We start from the raw sequence: 20,720 nt of genomic DNA, 5'->3' as shown, positions 1-20,720 counted from the left end.
TTCCCATTCCTGTCCTCACCATGCCTCTTTTCCTGATCACTTCATCCAATGATTTGTCCGCCATATTTTTACTAAAAATCTGCACCTTCCCAGCAGCAACTGTGTAGGAAACCACGTTACAGTTTTGCAAGGTGTGATGATGCCCCTAAAAAAAAAATTGACACACTATGTTCATATCTACCCCCAGGGGGAAATGTTTGTCAGTCCATACACTTAGTGTATGGGCATTCCAAGCATAGATGAAAAGCTCCTTTGTAATGTGAATTTTTTATGAAACCCTCCCCCACGTTTCTTCCAAGGGGGATTGTGGTGTGTGCAAATTAGGGCCAGGCCTTGCATTCACTTCATGAACAAACTTTATGGTAATAAAAAATAAAATAATAATGGAAACTTTTGTTTCATGTGGTCATCCAGTACCCGGGTTCAAAGGCTTATTGGGGTGCATATGACTTGATAGCAGGCCAGGCCTTGCAGTCAATGCATAAGAAAACAGAATGGGAATGCAAAATGAATAATGTGAAGTGGATTTTCCTGTGCCCTTCCAGTACGTGGCTTGAAAAGCTTATTGTGGTGCATGTAACTTTGGGGCAGGCCAGGCTTTGCACTCAAAGCAACATTTTTTCAGGAAGCCCTCCTGTATCTCTCTTGAAAGGGGTATTGGGGTGCGTCGTAATTCTTGGCAGCCCATCCACTCACTGCATAGGCATTAACAGCATAGGAGACCCACTGTTTCATAATGGCCCTTTAAGAAGGTTAATGTTGCCTGATGCCCCTGTAAAAAATAGGATCTGTGACTTTCAGAGTCCCTCCTTCATAAAACAAACAAGATGTGTCTGCTTATGTGTCACACACCACATGGCCAGCTAGGGTTAGTAAATGTTACAATGACATTTCCCAGTGAATGTGTGGCGCCCCTGTGGGTCCAGTCGCCACAGAGGTACTGCATCTCATCCAGAGGTGTGGTATCTCACGACCAGGTAAGGTGGGGGCACCTCACCACACTCCTAACACTGCACTCAACACACACACTAGCTAGTCAGGGCGCCTGGGCATACCCTACGGGAGGAGGGCCTCTTCCCAGACTGGCTAGGAAAGGGTGTTGGGAGCTAGTGGGGAAGGTAGGAAAAGGGGAGGAGCTTAGAAAGTGGAGTGATGTAGAGCAGCCAATGAGAACAGCGAGTGGGCGGAGCTTAGAGAAGTAGTGGGAGACTTGAAGGGAGTTGAAGAGAGTTCCCTCAACGGAAGCACAGGAGAAAGGATGCACTTGGAGCAGCTCCTGGCAGGAGGAGCTGCCGGATAGATTGGCTTGGAGGAAAGCTCCCGGGAGGAAAGAGTGGAATTTCTAGCGTCCCACGCTGATTGCTATCAGGTGGGAGAAGAAATCAGGTCGCAGAAGGGTCTCAGCCCCTAGCCTAGCGAAGTAAACAGTTGTGGTTGCTGTATGGGCCACAGCGAATCCCACAGTTATCTTCCCAGAAAGGCAGCCATATAGGATCAAGGAACTGCCTGAGTGACGAATTCTGACAGGATCCGCGGCAGCTAGCCTGGGACACTGACTGTGAAGGTGCTGGAAAGGGAGAAAGGAGAGGAAACCAGTACAGTGAGATGGCCTAGGAAGGAACATACTGAAAGGGAGGGTTGGAGGGGTGTACTCATCTACCTGGAAGTTTACTGTACCCCTGACCTGGAGGACTCAGCACCGAAGCGGGCATCTGTACTGCAGAGAGACTGTGAGTAAAGCCCATTGAACTACATGCGATTGTGTCCTCCATTTTATTCCTGCACCACTCCTCCACACCACAACCCTACCAACAACTTCATCTATTCTGCCCTGGAGTACAGCCCTGCCTGTGGAGGGCTACAACATCATAGCTGCGCCCAACATCCATCCCAGAGAAGCAACACTGCAGTGCTGGTCACCTCTGACCAGAATACCACAGGTGGCGTCACGTATCCAAACATAAAATGTATTCCCATCTCTTTAAATCCCACACTAGCAATTGCCTTTGACCGCCTGGGGCCACGGACTGGGTCCCAGCCGCCATGACACCGTCCTCCATTGAAGTCGAGGGGTCTGGCGCCCCGGGGGCCGCGGGGTACTCGGAGCATCAAATGCATTTGTATTGGTTGAAAGCAATGCTAAAGTTGCAAAACGCCTCAAAAACGCTGTGTGTGAACATAGCCCAAGTGGTGGAAGAACATTTTTGTTTTGGGTTAATGATTTTGGCTTAGATAAAAGTCATTAACCTATAAAGGATGTTCCTTAACATATTTCCCAGCAAAATCCATTTTGGTTTCGTTTTTGTACTGTATGTTTTTTGGTGTGCCTGTAAAAAGGGCATGAAACTCTGACAACATTGTTTAGAGCTGTGACCTAGGAGTCGGGAATGCTTCCAGGGGCGATCCCCATGATGTCTCCGTGTCGTTTGAGCAGTGTTTCCATCATTTTCAGATGTTTTTAGACCTTAAAAGGACCCCCGGGGGGATTGCGGTGAAAATGCTCGGGTCTCCAATAGACTTACATTGGGCTCGTTGTTCTGTCCGAGTACCCGAGTATTCCAATTTGCTCGACCTGAGCAACGAGCACCCAAGCATTTTAGTGCTCGCTCATGACTAATAAGGGTGTGCTCACACATTGTGGTTTTGCTGCTTTAAATCTGCAAGGAAAAAATAAGCATTGGAAAAGATATGCAGCAAAAACGCAACGTGTGAACATGCATTAAATGTAATTGGTAAAATTGATAATACTAAGTATTGCAATCATTGCCTAGGGGTATACTGAAGCAATATTTTGCTAGGCTAAATCAAGTTTATAACATAAAACAATCACGCTTACAAAGAAACACTAGACGTTACATTTAGCCGACATTCACAGCAAGAAGTCTATTCCCAGAAGGGACAATTACGGCTTTCTGCTTCTGTAATGGGGCATCCATCCTTTCTTTCCAAAGGGAAAATCAATGACTTGTTTGTTGTAGAAGGAATATATTGTCTAAAATGGGATTTGTGGAATGGATTTTGAACAAGTCAAAGTGGAGAGCACATGGCTGTACGATCAGGAGTAAGTGTTTTTACATTCCAGCTTTGCACTTGTTTATACTGAGCACTATTTTCCGTGTCTCAACCTTATTTACTATTGAGACTCGGATTAGAACTAGACTGCCCTCTAGTGCTGGCATTTGTTTGGTGGCAGTGAGCATACATTGGGTATAAATATTATACATTTCTAGAATATGTAGGCAAATTTTCCCTTAAAAGAGAGATCCGCAACTAAAATTTTAACCCCTTACTGACCGCTGAACACATGTATGCAAATCGCCGGCACCAGAGAATCCTGACAGTGTGTACACATTGTGAGAATTCAAAAGTCTGCAGTCACATAGAATAACTGCAGACTCATCACAAACCTAGACAACCCTTTTAATGCTCCTAGGATAAATAAAAACATGAAAATTATTCAGTATCACAAAAAAATTAAATCTAGGTACCTGATAGATGACGTTGTCTCTGATTGGAGTCGTTCTCTTTCTTTTCTTCTTCAACTTGTCCAGGCGCCGTGATAAGTTTTCACATTCACAGCTTGTCTCTGCAGACTTCCATCTTCTCTGGTCCTCTGCAGCATTTCAGTTTTTTAATGTCTGTTTTTTGCTCTTCTTCCTCCCAGAGCAATAACTTTTTTTTTCGGTCAATGTGGCCATGCCAGTGCTTGTTTTTTGTGGGATGAGTTGTACTTTTGAACGGCAGTATTGGTTTTAACATATTGTGTACTGGGAAATGGGAATAAATTTCCAAGTGCAGTGAAATTGCAAAAAAAGTGCAATTCCACAGGTTTTTTTTTTAACCATGCTCACTAAATGCTAAAACTGACCTGCCGATATGATTCTCCAGGTCATTACAAGTTCACAAATACCAAACATGTCTAGGTTCTTTTTTATTTACCGTATATACACGTGTATAAGCCGACCTGTGTATAAGCCGACCCCCCCTAATTTTGCTACAAAAAACTGGGAAAACTTATTGACTCGCGTATAAGCCTAGGGTGGAAAATGCCAATAAAAGTAAAATGAATTGAGACATCAGTAGGTTAAATGTTTTTGAATATCCATATTAAATCAGGAACCCCATATAATGCTCCATACAGTTCATGATGGCCCCATAAGATGCTCTATACAAAATACACCCCATATAATGCTGCACAAAGGTTAATAATGGGCACATAAGATGCTCCATAGAATATGCTGCCCCATAAGATGCCCCGTACATTATGCCCCATAAGATACTCCATAGAATATGCCCCCCATAAGATGCTCCATAGAATATGCCCCCATAAGATGCTCCATAGAATATGCCCCCATAAGATGCTCCATAGAATATGCCCCCATAAGATGCTTCACAGAATATGCCCCCATAAGATGCTCCATAGAATAGGCCCCCATAAGATGCTCCATGGAATAAGCCCCCAAAAGAGGCTCCACAGAATATGCCCCCATAAGATGCTCCACAGAATATGCCCCCATAAGATGCTCCACAGAATAGGCCCCCATAAGATGCTCCATAGAATAGGCCCCCATAAGAGGCTCCATAGAATAGGCCCCCATAAGATGCCCCATAGAATAATCCCCTGAGATATTCACTTGTCCCCGTTCCCACGCTGCTCGCCGCTGTCTGCCACGTTGTCTCAGTGATGTTCAGGCAGCAGAGGGCGCGGCATGCACTAACAACATCACCACACCCTCTGACCTGAACATCACAGAGAATGCTGCAGCAGCAGGCAGTGTGGGAACGGGGACAGGTGAATATCGCTATACTTACCCCCTCTTGGCGCGGTTTCTGCAGCCCCGTTCTCCCATGGTCTCCGGCGCCTGCATTCAGCGGTCACGGGATACCACTCATTAAAGACATGAATCTGTGCATATTCATGTCTTTAATGAGCAGTACCACGTGACCGCTGAAGGCAGGTGCCAGAGACCGTGGGACAAGCAGAGGGACTGCAGAGACCATGCCAGGAGGGGGTAAGTATGATCTCTGACACCCCCGCTCCCCCTTCCCCCGCCAACCCCCATATATGACTCCCGTATAAGCCGAGAGGGGGACTTTCAGCCAAAAAAAAAGGCTGAAAATCTCGGTCGGCTTATGCACGAGTATATACGGTAAGTGTGAAAAAAAAATTAAAATTTGTTTAAAAAAAAAAAAAAAGGTGCCATTTTCCGAGACCTGTAGCGTCTCCGTTTTTCGTGATCTGGGCTGGGTGAGGGCTTATTTATTGTGTGCTGAGCTGATACCATTTTGGTGTAGATACAATCTTTTGATTGCCCATTATTGCGTTTTATTGCAGTGTAATTTTTGTTATTTTTTAAATAGTTTTAAATTTTCTTTTTTAACTTTTTGCATACTTCAATAGTCTCCATGGCAGTACTTCAATAGCCTCTGCTACACACAGACGATGATCAGATTGCCTGTGTGTAGCAGAAATGCTCACTTGCTCATAGAAATCTGGCAATGATAATCATAGAGATCTGCTGCAGACCTCTGGTTGTCATGCTGATCCATTGGTTATCCGTGATCATGGATGGGATTAGCTACGCACTTCCGGTAAGCGCAAGTTAAATGCCGCTGTCAGAGACTGACAGCGGCATTTAAGTAGTTGACAGCTGCGGGTGGATCACGATTCCAACCACAGCAGTTGCGGGCACATGTGAGCTGTATAGATCAGCTGTCATATGCCCGGAAAGGTGCGGGTTCAGCACCGGAGTCTGCACCAAACGGGGAGTCTAATGTGAGTGTACCATTACTTACTCCCAAGGTTGGAAAGGGTTTAAAGATAGCAGTGTCATTATAATGCTCCTGAACAAAAATATCTGCCCTATGCTGTGGCCCTAAATAAATAATTGCCCCTCACTATATTCCCTGCACAAAATAAGACCAACACACTGTAGAAGTAAGCTTCACAATAAATGTGATTTTTGAGCCAATTTTTTTTCTGTGGTGCTGGATCTAACCTTTTTCCTCGTTCCCATCCTCTTAGGGTATGTGCACATGTAGTTTTAGGAGCTGCGGATTTTTCTGTGTGGATTTGGAAAAATCTGCAGGTAAATTCTCAGGTCAAAAGACCTGCGGTTTAGCCCTGTGGTTTCACACCTCTACAATGGAGAAGGTGTGAAACCGCTGTGGATTCCGCACAAAGAATTGACATGCTGCGGATTTGAACCCGCAGCAAATCCGCGTGGAAAAATCTGCACCGTGTGCACAGTGTTTTTCAGTTTACCATTGAAAACAATGGTACTATACAATGCAACTAAATCTGCTGCGGACCCGCAGAGCCTGAAACGCTGCAGATCCGCAGCAGTATCCGCAATGTGTGCACACAGCCTAAGGGTATGTGCACACGGAGTTTTTTGGCTCTGCGGATTTTGTAGTAAAAACCGAAGATAAATCCGCAGGACGGTTTATCTGCGGTTTTGCCCTGCGGTTTTACACTTCATAATGGATGAGGTGTGAAACTGCAGCGTTTCTGCACAAAAGAATTGACATGCTGCAGATTGTAAACCGCAGCAAAACCACGCGGAAAAATCCGCAGCATGTGCACAGTGTTTTCCAGTTTACCATTGAAAACAATGGTACTGTACAACGCACCTAAATCTGCTGCGGATCCGCAGCTGCAGAAACGCTGCGGATCCGCAGCAGAATCCGCACCGTGTGCACATACCCTTAGGGTATGTGCACACGGTGCGGATTCTGCTGTGGATTTTTCCGCGCGGATTTTGCTAAATCCGCAGGTAAAATGACCTGCGTTTTACCTGAGGATTTAGTGCAGATTTTCTGCGGATTTCCCCTGCGTTTTTACACCTGCGGATTTCTATAATGGAGCAGGTGTAAAACCGCTGCGGATTCTGCACAAAGAATTGACATGCTGCGGATTCAAATCCGCAGCAAATCTGCGCGGAAAAATCCGCAGCATGTGCACAGTGTTTTTGGATTTACATAGAATAGAATGGTACTGTACAATGCAGCAGAATCTGCTGCGGATCTGCAGGGCCAAATCCGCTGTGGATCAGCAGCAGAATCTGCAACGTGTGCACATACCCTTATAATTTTGTTGTCGGCATGGAGGATTCCGTGCACCAACCCAAGGGACATTGTAATATTTCTTGCAGTGCAGTGGTAAGCTGATTTTTCCTTTTAGTTTTTACCATCAGTTTCATCAGTTTTCCTAGTACAAAAAAAATGATGGCGGTTTCACAAGCCTGCCCTACCACCCATAGCATCTGAGTGCTTTCTAGTTTTTTTTACTGACACATAGACTTGCACTGGTGAGTTTGGTTCATGGCTCGGATCAAAATTGGACAAGTCTGTGAACAGCCACATAGATTATAATAGGTACGAGTGCTGAAAACCACGGCTAGAGCTCGTATACAAAAACCGTCAGTCTGAATGAGCCCTAAGTGGGAAGGAAGCTGATAAAACTTGATGAAAACTGTATGTCAGTAAATTAGTTCTCTTTTCAGATATTGTAGGTCTTCAAGGAAGGGCACAATAAAATATGTAACAACATAATACAAAAGGAAACATTGCCCTCTTTTATTCTGGAGGGATCTGTTCTTTCTTGCTTTTGACAAGAAATTATGTGGAATGCAGTACAGGACTTTGTAAACACTTTATTGTAACTATTTTTTTTTCTTTGTCTCTTAAAGGGGTACGTTTTTTAGGTTGTGTGCCCACAGTAGTGTTTTTTTAAGCGTTTTTAGGGGTTAAATCGCTTCAAAAATGCTTAAAATAAGCTTCCCATTCATTTTAATGCCTTTTGGCCTTTTTGTGCCAATGGATGCGTTTTTTACTGCTACCCGCTTAGCGGCTAAAAACGCAGCATGTTCATTAATTTTCCGGCTTAGTCCGCGTTTTTAGCTATTCCCTATGGTCCAGAAGACACGCGGAAAAAAAAGCATCAAAAACACGCGGTTTTTTTTTAGCAAGAAACGCGCGGAAAAAAAGTGTGTTTTCTGGGAAGGAGTCCGGTTTTGTGTCAGGTTTAAAACGCTACTGTGGGCACATAGCCTTAATGTGTAGCAAAAATTATTTGCCGCTTTCTAATATACTGTTATCAGGAGCTTAGGGATGGACTCGGGCTAAAACTCAGCCCTGTTAACTCCTGGTAACCCCCCTGGGAAAGCACACAGGCCCATTACGGCTCTGTCACCTTTTCCAGATTAGGGGATTAGGGCCCTTATTACTTATATTCCCTTGCCTGCAGAAAATCAAAATTTACTACAAGAATTATATTTCCAATAATACCGCTATATAAGATTTAACCCCTTCACCCCCAAGAGTGGTTTGCACGTTCATGACCGGGCCAATTTTTACAATTCTGACCACTGTACCTTTATGAGGTCATAACTCTGGAACGCTTCCATGGATCCCGGTGATTCTGACATTGTTTTCTCGTGACATATTGTACTTCATGTTAGTGGTAAAATTTCATTCAAATAACTTGCGTTTATTTGTGAGAAAAACGGAAATTTGGTGAAAATTTTGAAAATTTTGCAATTTTCCAACTTTGAATTTTTTTGCCCTTAAATCACAGAGATACGGCACACAAAAAACTTGATAACTAACATTTCCCACATGTTTACTTTACATCAGCACAATTTTGGAACCAAAATTTTTTTTTGTTAGGAAGTTATAAGGGTTAAAAGTTGACCAGCGATTTCTCATTTTTACAACACCATTTTATTTTTAGGACCACATCACATTTGAAGCCACTTTGAGGGGTCTATAGGATAGAAAATACCCAAAAGTGACACCATTCTAAAAACTGCACCCCTTAAGGTGCTCAAAACCACATTCAAGAAGTTTATTAACCCTTTAGGTGCGTCACAGGAATTTTTTTGAATATTTAAAAAAAAATGAACATCTAACTTTTTTTCATAAAAAAAATACTTCAGGTTCAATTTTTTTTATTTTACCAAGGGTAACAGGAGAAATTGAACTGCAAAAGTTATTGTGCAATTTGTCCTGAGTACGCAGATACCTGATATGTGGGGGGGAATGACTGTTTCGGCGCATGGCAGAGCTCAGAATGGAAGGAGCGCCGTTTGACTTTTTCAATGCAAAATTGGCTGGAATTCAGATTGGACACCATGTCACGTTTGGAGAGTCCCTGATGTACCTAAACAGTGGAAACCCCCTACAAGTGACCCCATTTTGGAAACTAGACCCCCCAAGGAACTTATCTAGATATGTGGTGAGAACTTTGAACCCACAAGGGCTTTACAGAAGTTTATAACGTACAGCGGTACAATTAAAAAATCATATTTTTTCCACAAAAATGATCTTTTCACCCCAATTTTTATTTTCCCAAGGGTAACAGGACCCTAAAAGTTATTGTGCAATTTGTCCTGAGTACGCTGATACCCCACATGTGGGGGTAAACCACTATTTGGGCGCATGGCAGAGCTCGGAAGGGAAGCAGCGCCATTTGACGTTTTTGGCTGGAAATGAGATCGGACACCATGTCGCATTTGGAAAACTCCTGATGTACCAAAACAGTGAAACCCCCCCACAAATGACACCATTTTGGAAACTAGACCCCCTAAGGAACTTATCTAGATGTGTGGTGAGCACTTTGACCCCCCCAGTGCTTCACAGAAGTTTACAACGCCCGGGCGTGAAAATAAAAAATTCGTATTTTTTCCACAAACATGATCTTTTAGTCACCATTTTTATATTTTCCCAAGGGTACCAGGAGAAATTGGACCCCAAAAGTTGTTGTCCAATTTGTCCTGAGTATGCTGATACCCCATACGTGGGAGAAAACTACTGTATGGGCACACGTCGGGGCTCGGAAGGGAAGTAGTGACGTTTTGGAATGCAGACTTTGATGGAATGGTCTGCGGGTGTCATGTTGCCTTTGGAGAGCCCCTAATGTACCTAAACAGTGGAAACCCCCCACAAATGACACCATTTTGTAAACTAGACCCCCCAAGGAACTTATCTAGATGTGTGGTGAGCACATTGAACCCCCAAGGGCTTCACAGAAGTTTATAATGCCAGGGCATGAAAATAAAAAAAATCGTATTTTTTCCACAAACATGATCAATTAGTCCCCAATTTTTTCATTTTCCCAAGGGTAACAGGAGAAATTGGACCCCCAAAAGTTGTTGTCCAATTTGTCCTGAGTACGCTGACACCCCATATGTGGGAGAAAACTACTGTATGGACACACGTCGGGGCTCGGAAGGGAAGCAGTGACGTTTTGGAATGCAGACTTTGATGGAATGGTCTGCGGGTGTCATGTGCGTTTGGAGAGCCCCTGATGTACCTAAACTATTGAAACTCCCCACAAGTGACCCCATTTTGGACACTAGACCCCCCATGGAACTTATCTAGATGTGTGGTGAGCACTTTGAACCCCCAAGTGCTTCACAGAAGTTTATAACACTCGGACGTAAAAATAAAAAAATCATTTTTTTCCACAAAAATGTTATTTTTGCCCCCAATTTTTTATTTTCCTAAGGGTAACAGGAGAAATTGGACCCCAAAAATTGTTTTGCAATTTGTCCTGAGTAGTCTTATACCCTACATGTGGGGGTAAAACACTGTTTGGGCGCATAGCAGAGCTTGGAAGGGAAGGAGCACCATTTGACTTTTTCAACTCAGAATTGGCTGGAATTGAGATCAGACGCCATGTTGCATTTGGAGAGCCCCTGATGTGCCCAAACAGTGGAAACCCCCAATTCTAACTCCAACCCGAACCCCAACACGCCCCTAGCCCTAACCCTAGCCCTAACCCTAGCCCTAACCCTAGCCCTAACCCTAGCCCTAGCCCTAACCCTACGCTAATGGAAAAATGGAAATAAATACTTTTTTTTTATTTTATTATTTTTCCCTAACTAAGGGGGTGATAACGGGGGGTTTGATTTACTATTTATGGCGGTTTTTATGTTTGGCGGCTGTCGCACGCTAAAAGACGCTTTTTATTGTAAAAATAGTTTTTGCATCACCACATATTGAGAGCTATAATTTTTCCGTATTTTGACCCACCGAGTCATGTGAGGTCTTATTTTTTGCGGGACGAGTTGACGTTTTTATTGGTACCATTTTCGGGCACGTGGAATTTTTTGATCGCTTTTTATTCCGATTTTTGGGACGCAGAATGAACAAAAACCAGCGTTTCATGAATTTCTTTTGGGGGGGGTGCGTTTACACCGTTCCGCGTGCGGTAAAATTGATAAAGAGGTTTTATTCTTCACGTCAGTACGGTTACAGTGATACCTCATTTAGGTCGTTTTTTTATGTTTTTGTCGGTTTTATGCAATGAAAACTATTTTATATAAAAAATAATCATTTTTGCATCGCTTTATTCAGCGAGCTATAACTTTTTAATTTTTTCGCTGATGATGCTGTGTGGCGGCTTGTTTTTTGCGGGACAAGATGATGTTTTCAGCGGTACCATGGATATTTATATGCGTCTTTTTGATCGCGCGTTATTACACTTTTTGTTTGGCGGTATGATAATAAATCATTATTTTTTGCTTCGTTTTTTATTTTTTAAGGGGTTCGCTAAAGGGGTTAACTAATGGGACAGTTTTATAGGGCGGGTCGTTACGGACGCGGCGATACCTAATATGTGTACTTTTAATGTTTTTTTTTTTTTATTATTTCAAAAAAATGGATTTATTGGGGGAATATTTTTTTTTTTTTCTAATATATTTGGCGATTTTTTTTAAAATTATTTTTACTTTTTTTTATTTTTTTTTTTACTTTATTAAATAGTCCCAGGTGGGACATCACTGTCCTGTGACAGATCGCTGATCTGTCACATCACAGATCACTGTGACAGATCAGCGATCTGACACAGGCACTGCAGAAGGCTTCCTCATGCCTGCGCTTTGCAGGCACTGAGGAAGCCAGCTTCCTCAGGCCCCTGAAGGCCCCCGTCGCCATCTTGGATTCGGGGGCCTGGAGGAAAGGAGTCCCCCGCAGCAGCGCTGCACATTGCGCTGCCGTGGGGGGCTCAGGGAAGCACGGAGGGAGCCCCCTCCCTGCCGATGCTTCCCTTTAACCCCCGGTACACCGCGATCGTGTTTGATCGCGGTGTGCAAGGGGTTAACGTGTCGGGGGCGGTCCGTGACCGCCCCTGACACATTGTGCCGGGTCTCAGCTGTGATAATCAGCTGACACCCGGCCGCGATCAGCGGCGCTCACCACGTGGGCGCCGCTGATCGCGGTAGACGTACTATCCCGTCCACGGTCATACGGGCCCGGGTACCGTGGACGGAATAGTACGTCGGATGTCAGGAAGGGGTTAATGATACTGCAATCATAATATTGAGATATAACAGACAATACCACCAGACCATAACATATCGCCAGCATACACCATAGTGATAATACCACCATACTGATCATGAACCAAAATCACGGCTACTAGGATTGATATTACCATCATACAGTGATCATACAATGGTATTATCTGTTTTACACCAGTGTTCTGCAGACCATATATGTGTACACTGTACAGGTTCTCACCAGTAATGACCTTGATGATTGTAGTAATTTATTTTCCCTTTTCTTTATCATTTGGCCCAGACCTCCAAGACCACTTCTTCTATCCATAACTTATCCCTGCAAATTGTTACACAGAGACTTCTTCTGCTTACTGCTTTTCCAGCTCTCTCTTAAAATTACCCCACCTCTACACAAACCATATACAGTTGAAACTAGAAGTTTACATACACTATATAAAAAGATGTTTTTCTCAATATCTGATATGAAATCAGAATAAAACGTTCCCGTTTTAGGTCAATTAGAATTACCATAATTATTAATTTTTGCCAAATGCCAGAGTTATTAAAATCATAGAATCATAGAATCGTAGAGTTGGAAGGGACCTCCTGGGCCATCTGGTCCAACCCCCTGCTCAAAGCAGGATTCGCTAAATCATCCCAGTTAGATGTCTGTCCAGCCTCTGTTTGAAGACTTCCATTGAAGGAGAACTCACCACTTCTCGTGGCAGCCTGTTCCACTCATTGATCACTCTAACTGTCAAAAAGTTTTTTCTAATATCTAATCTGTGTCTCCTCCCATTCAGCTTCATCCCATTGCTTCTAGTCTTTCCTTGTGCAAATGAGAATAAAGTTGATCCTTCTACAATGTGACAGCCCTTTAGATATTTGTAGACAGCTATTAAGTCTCCTCTCAGTCTTCTCTTTTGCAAACTAAACATTCCCAAATCCTGCAACCTTTCCTCATAAGACAGGGTTTGCAGACCGGTCACCATTCTGGTCGCTCTTTTCTGAACTTGCTCCAGTTTGTTGATGTCTTTTTTAAAATGTGGTGCCCAAAATTGGACACAATATTCCAGATGAGGTCTGACCAAAGAGGAGTAGAGGGAAATAATTACTTCACGTGATCTAGACTGTATGCTTCTGTTAATACATCCTAGAATTGCATTTGCCTTTTTTGCTGCTGCATCACACTGTTGACTCATATTCAGTCTGTGATCTATTAGTATACCCAAGTCTTTTTCACATGTGCTGTCACTTAGCCCTATTCCTCCCATTCTATATATGCTTTTTTCATTTTTATTGCCCAGATGTAGTACTTTGCATTTCTCCCTGTTAAAAACCATTCTCTTAGTTGCTGCCCACTTCTCCAGTTTATTTAAATCTTTTTGAATCCTCTCTCTCTCTTCTCTAGTATTAGCTATCCCTCCTAGCTTTGTGTCATCAGCAAATTTAATCAGTTTACCCTCAATTCCTTCATCTAAATCGTTGATAAAGATGTTGAACAATACAGGGCCCAGGACAGAGCCCTGTGGTACCCCACTTGAGACATTCTTCCAACTGGATGTGCAGCCATTTACGACCACTCTTTGGGTCCGATCACTAAGCCAGTTATGAATCCACCTAACAGTTGCCTTGTCCATTCCATACTTAGTCATTTTTTCAATAAGGATTGTATGAGAGACTTTGTCAAATGCTTTGCTGAAGTCAAGATATACTATATCTACAGCATTTCCTTGATCCACCCAATCTGCAAAGTCAAAAGTTTACATACATTTCATTAGTATTTGGTACCATTGCCCTTAAACTGAATGACTTAGGTCAAAAGTTTGGGATATCCTTCCAGTAGCTTCTCACAATAGTTGGTCGGAATTTGGTCCCTTTTCTCCTGACAAAACTGGTGTAACTGATCCAGGTTTGTAGGTCACCTTGCTCGCACCTGCCTGAGATCAGGTCTTTGTGATGGCCACTCTAAAACATTCACTTTGTTATCCTAAAGCCACTTTGTTGTGAGAAACTTGTGGAAGGATATCCCACACTCTCCCCTAAGAAAAAGCTAAACGCGAAACGCGCGTCAGGGTGTCGCTGCCACTTAAAGATAATGAGCCAGCAGACTTTTCTCACTTGCTCTTTCTAAACTGTGTCCCATTGATTGTTCTATCTGTTGATACACCTGTGCTCTGTACCCACGAGCCCTTTCATCCATCTATCCTTAGTAAATGCTACCATCTTTATGTATGGATGTGAGGACAATTTCAGTGATCTGTCAATACACATATTCTTTGAAAGTGCTATGTGAATATTTTTATACTTTAATTACGCTTAGTTAGTCAGGAACTTTAACTTATTCTAGTAATGACATATTACCATAAATAGTGGCAAATTTTACATTTGTCCCTATAATAACCTTTTCAAATAATTTTTTAATATTTTGTCTCAATCAAATTTTTTTAATTTTATGGTATATAGCTTCCTATTTCTTTTTTTATTTATATCTAATAATAATAATAATACCTCCTTTACTTTCCCCCTAATGATAACACAGGTCAACGAAAAAAAATTTTTTTTCTGGTGTCCAAAATATTTTAATGAATTTGGGGTATTTTTGGGGTGCTGATTCTGAATATGTCATCAGTTTTGCCAGATTGGCTCAAGTTTTTGAGATTTTTGGTATCTTATTTATAGCACTTGTTGGTAAATGCGACGCATCATCTCATTAATTTCTTTGGATTAGTACTTGAACTGAGCAGTTCTCAATATAGTTTTGTGTTAATTAGTGTTCTAAAAGTTTGTTCATAGCTTGATTTTTGCACTAACTTTATGTTGTTGTCTGTTTTCCAGTGAAAAGCATGAACTCATCATGAAGAAGTTGTCTTAACGATCCAGACTCATTCTGTTACATTTGTGGTGAATATACACTGCCAAAACATAGAAGAAACATAACACACTTCGTAAAAAAAGTGTATTTTGCCTATTTTGGGGTTATGCTTGGGGACCAAGACAAGTTTTGGGCACCACACATAGTGTGCAAAGCATGTATCGAATTATTACGAAAATGGAGCAAAGGACAAAGAAAAAGCTTCAAATTTGGTGTTCCAATGGTGTGGAGAGAGCCAAAAAATCATCATGATGACTGTTATTTCTGTGCAGTGCAAGTGCAAGGATTCAATAAGCATAAGAAACGAAAATGGGAGTAACATGGAATCTGCAAGAAGGCCTGTCCCTCATTGTGAAGATGTGCCTGTACCTGTGTTTACCATAAATAACAGTCATCATGATGATTTTTTGGCTCTCTCCACACCATTGGAACACCAAATTTGAAGCTTTTTCTTTGTCCTTTGCTCCATTTTCGTAATAATTCGATACATGCTTTGCACACTATGTGTGGTGCCCAAAACTTGTCTTGGTCCCCAAGCATAACCCCAAAATAGGCAAAATACACTTTTTTTACGAAGTCTGTTATGTTTCTTCTATGTTTTGGCAGTGTGTATTCACCACAAATGTAACAGAATGAGTCTGGATCGTTAAGACAACTTCTTCTTGATGAGTTCATGCTTTTCACTGGAAAACAGACAACAACATAAAGTTAGTGCAAAAATCAAGCTATGAACAAACTTTTAGAACACTAATTAACACAAAACTATATTGAGAACTGCTCAGTTCAAGTACTAATCCAAAGAAATTAATGAGATGATGCGTCGCATTTACCAACAAGTGCTATAAATAAGATACCAAAAATCTCAAAAACTTGAGCCAATCTGGCAAAACTGATGACATATTCAGAATCAGCACCCCAAAAATACCCTAAATTCGATGAAATATCTTTGGCACCAAAAATGCTGTTGACCAGTGTAATGATTCCCCAACAGGCCCAGATTGGTAATCTGGCCATCCGGGAATTTTCCCGCTGGGCCGCGATATATGTGCCTCTGTGGGCCGTTGGAGTGGCGGCGCCCGCTTATTCAGCTGCGACCGATGAGGTCACCGGCCACTTTTAAATTCCTGCTGTCGACCCTTTAAATCTGCGGGCACGGCGGTTAACACAGTTCCACGCGCTGGCAGCAGCTCTGCTGCATTATCACTCACCAGTCAGTGGCACAGGAGGGGGTTAAGAATGTCTGACATTGCATGTCAGGATGTTCTTTGTGGGCGGAGAGAGCACGCTCTGCTCTCCTGCTCCAGGCTGCAGTGCTGAGGAGATGAGAGGCTCAGGACATCCGGCCTATCCACACCCGCCTGACGCTGTAATCCCTGGATGCCTGCCAGGATTGGAGTGACCGTTGTGTCTGGAACCTGGTGAGTGAATACAGGAGCTCAGTGGGGCAGCTGTTGTATAGAGGAGCTGGGCTCAGTGGGGCTGGCTGGCGTATACAGGAGCTGGGCTCAGTGGGGCAGGCTGGTGTATAGAGGAGCTGGGCTCAGTGGGGCAGCTGTTGTATAGAGGAGCTGGGCTCAGTGGGGCTGGCTGGCGTATACAGGAGCTGGGCTCAGTGGGGCAGACTGGTGTATAGAGGAGCTGGGCTCAGTGGGGCAGCTGTTGTATAGAGGAGCTGGGCTCAGTGGGGCTGGCTGGCGTATACAGGAGCTGGGCTCAGTGGGGCAGGCTGGTGTATAGAGGAGCTGGGCTCAGTGGGGCTGGCTGGTGTATAGAGGAGCTGGGCTCAGTGGGGCTGACTGGCGTATACAGGAGCTGGGCTCAGTGGGGCAGACTGGTGTATAGAGGAGCTGGGCTCAGTGGGGCGGCTGGCATATACAGGAGCTGGGCTCAGTGGGGCTGGCTGGCATATACAGGAGCTGGGCTCAGTGGGGCTGGCTGGCATATACAGGAGCTGGGCTCAGTGGGGCTGGCTGGCTTATAGAGGAGCTGGGCTCAGTGGGGCTGGCTGGCGTATACAGGAGCTGGGCTCAGTGGGGCAGGCTGGTGTATAGAGGAGCTGGGCTCAGTGGGGCTGGCTGGCGTATACAGGAGCTGGGCTCAGTGGGGCTGACTGGCGTATACAGGAGCTGGGCTCAGTGGGGCAGGCTGGTGTATAGAGGAGCTGGGCTCAGTGGGGCTGGCTGGCGTATAGAGGAGCTGGGCTCAGTGGGGCTGGCTGGCGTATAGAGGAGCTGGGCTCAGTGGGGCAGGCTGGTGTATAGAGGAGCTGGGCTCAGTGGGGCTGGCTGGCGTATAGAGGAGCTGGGCTCAGTGGGGCTGACTGGCGTATACAGGAGCTGGGCTCAGTGGGGCTGGCTGGTGTATAGAGGAGCTGGGCTCAGTGGGGCTGGCTGGCGTATAGAGGAGCTGGGCTCAGTGGGGCTGACTGGCGTATACAGGAGCTGGGCTCAGTGGGGCTGACTGGCGTATAGAGGAGCTGGGCTCAGTGGGGCTGACTGGCGTATAGAGGAGCTGGGCTCAGTGGGGCTGACTGGCGTATAGAGGAGCTGGGCTCAGTGGGGCTGACTGGCGTATAGAGGAGCTGGGCTCAGTGGGGCTGACTGGCGTATACAGGAGCTGGGCTCAGTGGGGCAGGCTGGTGTATAGAGGAGCTGGGCTCAGTGGGGCGGCTGGCATATACAGGAGCTGGGCTCAGTGGGGCTGGCTGGCATATACAGGAGCTGGGCTCAGTGGGGCTGGCTGGCATATACAGGAGCTGGGCTCAGTGGGGCTGGCTGGCTTATAGAGGAGCTGGGCTCAGTGGGGCTGGCTGGCGTATACAGGAGCTGGGCTCAGTGGGGCAGGCTGGTGTATAGAGGAGCTGGGCTCAGTGGGGCTGGCTGGCGTATAGAGGAGCTGGGCTCAGTGGGGCTGACTGGCGTATACAGGAGCTGGGCTCAGTGGGGCAGGCTGGTGTATAGAGGAGCTGGGCTCAGTGGGGCTGGCTGGCGTATAGAGGAGCTGGGCTCAGTGGGGCTGACTGGCGTATACAGGAGCTGGGCTCAGTGGGGCAGGCTGGTGTATAGAGGAGCTGGGCTCAGTGGGGCTGACTGGCGTATAGAGGAGCTGGGCTCAGTGGGGCTGACTGGCGTATACAGGAGCTGGGCTCAGTGGGGCAGGCTGGTGTATAGAGGAGCTGGGCTCAGTGGGGCGGCTGGCATATACAGGAGCTGGGCTCAGTGGGGCTGGCTGGCATATACAGGAGCTGGGCTCAGTGGGGCTGGCTGGCATATACAGGAGCTGGGCTCAGTGGGGCTGGCTGGCATATACAGGAGCTGGGCTCAGTGGGGCTGGCTGGCTTATAGAGGAGCTGGGCTCAGTGGGGCTGGCTGGCGTATACAGGAGCTGGGCTCAGTGGGGCAGGCTGGTGTATAGAGGAGCTGGGCTCAGTGGGGCTGGCTGGCGTATAGAGGAGCTGGGCTCAGTGGGGCTGGCTGGCATATACAGGAGCTGGGCTCAGTGGGGCTGGCTGGCTTATAGAGGAGCTGGGCTCAGTGGGGCTGGTTGGCGTATAGAGGAGCTGGGTTCAGTGGGGCTGGCGTATAGAGGAGCTGGGCTCAGTGGGGCTGGCTGTCATATAGAGAAGCTGGGCTCAGTGGGGCTGGCTGGCGTATACAGGAGTTGGGCTCAGTGGGGCTGGCTGGCGTATACTGGAGCTCAGGGCTGCCATCAGGGCATTACTGCCCTGACTGGCGTATGGGGCCCAGCTAAACGCTATTGACAATGCCGGCCCGCCGGCCTGCACGTCAATAGTTAACAGCTGCCAGTCAATAGGAGGCTGGCAGCTGACATCAGCCGCAGCACGCACCTCGCCGGCGTCTGATGTCACTGTCAGTCGCCGGCTGGGACGCGCTGCAGTGTGGAGTGAGCGTCGCCCGCCGCTGGACTGCGGCCAGGTAAGAAGAACTTTTTTTTAATTTTTTTAAAATTTTTAAGAGCAGCAATCTGGGGGCCCCGGGGGAGACTGAGACATGGGGGCAGAATGCTGTCCGCTGGGGCAGATTGCTGGACATGGGGTAGAATGATGAACACTGGGGCAGATTGCTGGACATGGGGCAGAATGATGAACACTGGGGCAGATTGCTGGACATGGGGCAGAATGCTGGGCACGATGCGGCAGATTGCTGGTCATGATAGGGGCAGAATGCTGGGCATAATGGGGCAGATTGCTGGACACGATGGGGGCAGAATGCTGGGCACGATGGGGCAGATTGCTGGTCATGATGGGGGCAGAGTGCTGGGCACGATGGGGCAGATTGCTGGTGATGATGGGGGCAGAATGCTGGTGATGATGGGGGCAGAATGCTGGTGACGATGGGGGCAGAATGCTGGTGACGATGGGGGCAGAATGCTGGTGACGATGGGGGCAGAATGCTGGTGACGATGGGGGCAGAATGCTGGTGACGATGGGGGCAGAATGCTGGTGACGATGGGGCAGAATGCTGGTGACGATGGGGGCAGAATGCTGGTGACGATGGGGGCAGAATGCTGGTGACGATGGGGGCAGAATGCTGGTGACGATGGGGCAGAATGCTGGGCACGATGGGGCAGATTGCTGGGCACGATGGGGCAGATTGCTGGGCACGATGGGGCAGATTGCTGGGCACGATGGGGCAGATTGCTGGGCACGATGGGGCAGATTGCTGGGCACGATGGGGGCAGAATGCTGGACACGATGGGGGCAGAATGCTGACATCAGCCGCAGCACGCACCTCGCCTACGTCTGACGTCACTGTCAGTCGCCGGCTGGGATGCGCTGCAGTGTGGAGGGAGCGTGAGCGTCGCCCGCCGCTGGACCGCGGCCAGGTAAGAAGAACTTTTTTTAATTTTAAAATTTTTAAGAGCAGCAATCTGGTGGGCCCGGGGGAGTCAGAGACAAGGCGGTCAGAATGCTGTCCGCTGGGGCAGATTGCTGGACATGGGGTAGAATGATGAACACTGGGGCAGATTGCTGGACATGGGGCAGAATGATGAACACTGGGGCAGATTGCTGGACATGGGGCAGAATGCTGGGCACGATGCGGCAGATTGCTGGTCATGATAGGGGCAGAATGCTGGGCACGATGGGGCAGATTGCTGGACACGATGGGGGCAGAATGCTGGTCACGATGGGGGCAGAATGCTGGTCACGATGGGGGCAGAATGCTGGTCACGAAGGGGGCAGAATGCTGGTCACGACGGGGGCAGAATGCTGGTCACGACGGGGGCAGAATGCTGGTCACGACGGGGGCAGAATGCTGGTCACGACGGGGGCAGAATGCTGGGCACGATGGGGGCAGAATGCTGGACACGATGGCAGAATGCTGGGCACGATGGGGGCAGAATGCTGGACACGATAGGGGCAGAATGTGACAGTGAGACACAGGAGGGGGCTGAATGGACACGGGGCAGAATGTGACAGTGAGACACAGGAGGGGGCAGAATGTGAGGCACGGGGGAAGAATGTGACAGTGAGACACAGGAAGGGGCAGAATGAGATACGGGTCATGATTGGAGAAATGGGGCATGATTGGAGACACAGG

At 46.4% G+C, this 20,720-nt stretch overlaps 1 long non-coding RNA gene across 2 annotated transcripts in view; it reads left to right on the top strand.

Annotated features, from left to right (window-relative positions):
• Positions 1-16,207: 16,207 nt before the first annotated feature.
• Positions 16,208-20,720, top strand: part of LOC141089178 (uncharacterized) — a 210,579-nt gene continuing 206,066 nt past the window's right edge. For both annotated transcript variants that reach the window (XR_012232202.1, XR_012232203.1), the window contains exon 1: positions 16,208-16,577. This is a non-coding gene — a long non-coding RNA (uncharacterized lncRNA). The remainder of the gene's footprint in view (positions 16,578-20,720) is intronic.

Source organism: Dendrobates tinctorius, unplaced genomic scaffold, assembly GCF_039654945.1.
Source record: "Dendrobates tinctorius isolate UK_male_01 unplaced genomic scaffold, ASM3965494v1 ptg000044l, whole genome shotgun sequence".
Lineage (NCBI taxonomy): Eukaryota > Metazoa > Chordata > Amphibia > Anura > Dendrobatidae > Dendrobates > Dendrobates tinctorius.
Note: the sequence above shows the minus strand (reverse complement) of the source record. Positions and strands in the feature narration are given on the sequence as shown.